A 5,740-nucleotide genomic window follows, 5' to 3' on the forward strand; every position below is an offset into this window, starting at 1 on the left:
TTCTGTCTTCTCGTGGAGTCTGTGGGCTCTCCAGGTCTTGCTGTCTTTGTGGAGGGCTGGTTGTTTAAAGCTGGGATGCCCTGGAGGAAGGTGGGGCTGGGCCCGGCCACAGCCCTTTCCTCAGGGCTCTGCACCCCACCAGACCTTGGCTCTGCCCTCTGGCCTCTGCCTCCCTGGGGTCAGGAAAGAAACCCCAGACCACAGAGGGAAGTGACCGCAGCAGATGGGGCAGGGCTGAGGAGGAAGAGGTGACAGGGTGGGACGTGTGGGCTGCAGAAAGTAGGGGAGCGAGAGTGAACCTCGGGCAGAGGGAAACGTGGATGACTGGCTGGGGCAGTCCACATGGGAAACAGGGAGATGGAAACAAGCAGGCAGAGAAGCAGCACAGCAGGAGCAGGAGAAAGAAGATATTTGGCTAGGCAAAAGGCAGCTGACACTCTGAATCTTGTCAAACTTGTGCACATATGTGAAACATTGGTTCTGACTAAGAGTCTGGGGAGTTTTGATCAAACAGCTCTGACTTTCTTTATTTCTCTGGGACCATACGCTTTATACTAGTTTTTTGTTGTTCAGAAGCTGGTTTTTTTACCCCTTCCTTTTTCTATGGAGTGATCACCATCCCTTTTAAACACTATTTCTGCTCAGATTTATTTGTCTTTTGAAGACTGATGTCTAACAGTAGCAGTTAAGAAAGTAGGCTAAAGTCTGCTATCATACAGAAGAAGATAGTAACGCTGACTACATAAAACTTAAGTAACAATGATCAGACTCAGCTCGGCTGCATTTCAGCATTAATGTAAAATGGCAGTGTTCCTGTTCCAGCTGGTCTCAGTAAGCAAAGATCATAATCTAGCCCATTGTACGCTGTTTTGGAGCATACTTGTGTATGAGTTTGCTATGCCCTGAGCTTCTGCAGCTTTCTGGTTTGTACATTACTGGATGGTATACCTGAAAATGTAAATATGCAGTTGAAAATATAATTCATATTACAGGGTTTGTTCCTACATCTTGAAAAGGATTAACTACATTCCTGCAGGGAATACCTATGTGAAGTTGGCCTATTTGCTTTGAGGCAAAAAAAGCCTGGAGGAATGGAACTTTATAGCCTTCCAGCCTCTTTTAGCATTGAAAAAGATTAGGATTATCAACAGTCCTGTCTTGTTAAACCGTTTTCCCTAGGGGAGATAGTGTCTTAGAATAGACTGCAGCAGCAAAGTTCAGAAATTAGAAAGAGAAAATCTTTGATCGTAAAAAGCAAAACAATATACGTGAGAGTACAAATGTCTTATTAGTGAAAAAGCTGTTCTAAGTTAGCAGAATGAAACTGAGAATTCTGGAAAAATGTTATGTTATTGCATTTATTGCTTGAAAAGCGCCATGTTATAGCTGATAGTGTGCTATAAAATGGTGCTTTCTAAAGAAAAGGCATTGCTTTATCTAAGAAAGAAAATGTGGGCTCTGATGAAATTTAAAAACCTGAAACTAGCACATTATGTTGCAGGAAATGCAATTATGTTTTAAAATGGAACAAAGTGCAACTGAGGGAGAAGAGTTCACAAAAGTGAATTTAGAAAATGTTTCAGAAGTGAAGCTTCCTATCCAAAGGCCAAAGGAAAAGCGGATGAGTCAAACAGGAACATTTGGTGATCGAGACAGTGATTTGTTACACCGGTCTGATGAGTGAAAAAGTCATTTTACAAAATTCAAAAAATGAACTGCTCTATCAGTGGATCAAGGAGAAAATAAAATGAAAAGTTTTCTTTGAAGTTTTTGAGACTTGACTGCTTTTGTGTTTCAAACTGAGAAAGCTGCTGTAGGCTGGGATAGTGTTCAGTGTCACTTATTAAAGAAATGACTGTGTTTTGTGGAGGGTGCTTCAGCGCCTCTAATTATGCAAAGGAACTGCTCTCCCTAGAAAGAGGAGTCTGGCTCCAACTATACTTCTCACTGTCTGAGAATGACCATTCAGCGCGATTAACAGTTCTGTAAAAGATTCCTTCAGAGACTGAAAAAATTCACAGTGGGACAAGTATTTGACATTAAGCTTCATAGCTTTTGACTCCTGCAGCCATTTGCCACATGCTTGATTCTTACATGGTAAATAACTCACAATAATAACTCAGGATTGTATAAAGTGAAACACACATGTGAAACGTATACAAGTGCTTTCAGAGTCAGGATCAAGGTCATCACTTCAAAGGTGCGTAGCTGCCTGGCTCCCACAGAAGTGGATGAGATGGTATGAGCCTAAATGTTTCAGTAAGATGTGAAATACAAAAAGTAAGATGTGAATTACCTTTGCTCAACTCCAACTTTTGCAAAGTATAAGATCTTTTGTAAATCACTAGCTGTCAGAAAGGTGACTTTAATTTTATTCTGTTGGTTGTATCAGTACATCCTAATCTTAATCTATATCTGTATCTTAATCACTGTGCTGTAATCAGGTCATGTCTTTCTAGTGTACTTCAAAATTAGTAATTGCCTTTTGTAATCAGGCTTCTGTGCTAATAGTAAAGTTTCTTCTACAAGTTTATTCTCTAGTTTTTGTAGGAAGAAGAAAAGAAAGATTTTGTTTGTAATTTCAAGTCACTGCAAAAATATTTATTAGTGTAATTTATTTTTAAATCATATATGCTTAGATTGTTTCAAAAATTGTTTTTCTAAAAGTCAAAAATGAAAGAGGCCAAGGTAAAGAAGTGGCAGGGTAAAAATTAGATGATGCAATATGGTCTTCACCATAAAAAATATATAGCAGAAGCTAGAAATTATAGGATTATAGTTACAAATAGATTTCCTCTTTTGTTCTTAAGCACTGTTAGTATTATTTTTTCCATATACAAACTATACCACTTACTTTTGAAATGTTGTATTTCTAACAAACCTTCTTCCCAAACTACATCTGTTTGGTCTTCCTTTGCTCTTGGTGTTCTTTGTATTTGCCATCTATTTTTGGACTGACTTTTTTCTGCCTTACAAGAAGCAATAAAGCCAAATTATTTTGTGGCGTAAATTCACAGCTATCATTTTGTGTTCAGTGCTGAAGTCTGAGCTATTCTTTACGGGGAAACAGCATATATGTGTGTGTGTGTGTGTATGTATATATAAAAAAATAAAGAGCGAGCACTAACTACTTGGAATGCATTGTTGAGCAGCAATGCTGATGGAGAGAGACCACAAATAGTGAGAAACACAGTAATTATTTGGCATAAGTAAACATAAAAAATAGCAGACTTATTAAAAATTAATTTTGTAATATGGCTTTTAAAATCAAAGCTTTAGCTCTACTATTTAAAACTTCATTGTTAAAATACAGCAAGCAGTGTAAAGTGGTAACATGTAATAAAGTGGTTTTAATGCAAATCAAGAACATTTTGTGTGGTTTTCTCCCCCTTCCACTGGCCACCCGTTGCACGGCAGGGGAGGATGGAGCTGTTCTGTCTCTTCCATTGCCTGTCTCCTGCCCAGGCTGGGTGGGATGGTGGGAGCACAGGAAGAGCAGAACAAGTACTTGGTCTCTGCTTGAATATATTTGAGTTCCTAGTAATAAAAAGAAAAGAAAAATAAAGAACAGAAAAAAGAACTTAACTCCTTCTGAAAACCTAGAGCAGGACAGCAGAGAAGAGGAATATTAAAATGCAGTAATAGCCTATAATTTACGACCTATCTCTAATTTCCTGAGGAACTCAGGTTAAACACAGCCTAGTTATTATCTCTGGAAGAGTGAGAGCAAACTACTAACCCACAGGCTGGAAGCTCTTCATTTCTAGTAGACTGCTCAGCAAGGGACTCATGAATGGACACCCTGTTTCCTCCTTGTAACAGGGAGGAAAGAAACTACAAAAATTCATATAATAAAATATAAAATAACAGAAAATGTAGAAATAAATCTCTGGCAAATTCTATGCAAACAAATACAGAATGTTTCTCTGTGTCCCAAATCCCTATTTGTCTGTTTTTTCAGGTGACCAAATTGTAAATTAGTGAAAAGCTGTGTGTGTTTATAATGTATCAAAAACCACTAAGAAGTAACTTCGTACTCCCCCTAACACGTCTGGCTGCAATGGAGAATTAGCTATACTGTTTTCCACTATGGTAGGAATGTAAACAACTTCACAACAGATGTTCTTTATAAGGACAGAGCCTGCTATTTGCATTGTGGTATCTCCGTTTGAGTCTTATATCCAAGATTTTGTTTAGTTCCATCTGGAAAGGCTGCATTGCATCCCTTTGGTTACAAAAGCAAAGATTTATCTTTTATGTTTTTAAATCTAAGTTTTCTATTGTCTTTGGTTATAATCACACAACACCTGCTTGCTTTGCTGATTGGTAACTGTGCTGTTATATAGGTATCCACGTTGTTCCTCTGTAGTGTTTGAGAGTCTTAAATATATTTCATTTGTCTCTTACTGGATCTAAGGGTCTATTCTAAAACTTTTTTACTCTGCTATTCTGTAGTATTTGGATAAGCGACAAATGAGGCTCTCATTTTGAAACATTTATCAGAGCTCTTATTTATCTTGGCGTAATGGCAGTAACTTGTCTAATGGAAAAAGAATTTTGCAGATCTGGAGTGCTTATCACAGTACAAAATATTGCCTTGGCTTTGCATTTTTGTAGTCAATTTTCTTAATTATTTGGCTGGAAAACTGCAGTTTGCTTTACATCAATACTGGTTATCACTAAGTTGGCACCCAGTGGAAGCTACAACAGAAACAGCGAAAGAATACTTTTTAGACTTTAATTGTTTGTATCTTCCATGTATAAAAGAGATTTTTTTAAAAAATTTTGTATTAGCAGAAATGTAAATGAATTATCCATTATGTTGTAATGTCTTATAAGAAGATGGGTGCCATTAAATCTTCTGCATAAAGGGCTGTTGAAGAAACATTTTGAGGACTGGGACTTTCAGGCAAGAGATGTAATCCTGGATTGAAATGCATTAAACAATCTGTTGAAAATACTTCATTTTAATCAATTAAGTATGGTATGTTTCCTATAACCATATAATGCCAGTATGCTAGCTTATCTCTTTTTGTCACATAAATGTTATCTTAATCATATAAAAATCTTAGTGGACACTGAAACATAGAAAGTAATAATTTTGCATTTAGTTCATCAAAGTAAAAAAAAAATCTTTTTTTTTTCATTTTAATTGATTCTCAGAAGTTCATGTACAATGCTGCTAAATTATTAGATGAGCAGTTATTATTTCTTCTAAAATATTTCAGGAGATTTTAAAATGTTTATGTTTGTTTTTTAAGCTCTATTTCTACTTGATGCTGCAATTGATGGAAAAAGAGTATGTGTAGATGACTGAAATGAAACTATTTTATTGTCTTTATTCATAACAGGAGCGTTATTTAGTGCTAGGTTAGATAACTGTTATACATTTGCTGTATGCATTAAAGCCAAATGAGCAAATGAGTTTCTCTGCATGCTGAAGATAACTCCCATGTGAAACCAGGAGTTGTCCATTACACTTTTAGGCTTCTCTGCTAATAGTTTTCATAAGATTAATTTTACAGTTCCATCCATGTTCCTGCTTTAAAATATGACAGTTTGCTTAGATATTTGGAAGACTTGGATACATGCCCATGGCCTGAATTAGGCAGCAGTAGAGATTATTCCACATTCCATGCAAGTGCCCAAACCAAGGAAGTACTGCCTATTTGAGGAAGGGCTATCTCAGTTTGACTAAAACATATATGCTGAATCTGAAAACCTGCTCTTAACATAACTA

The sequence above is a fragment of the Mycteria americana genome, chromosome 6 (assembly GCF_035582795.1).
Source record: "Mycteria americana isolate JAX WOST 10 ecotype Jacksonville Zoo and Gardens chromosome 6, USCA_MyAme_1.0, whole genome shotgun sequence".
Classification (NCBI taxonomy): domain Eukaryota; kingdom Metazoa; phylum Chordata; class Aves; order Ciconiiformes; family Ciconiidae; genus Mycteria; species Mycteria americana.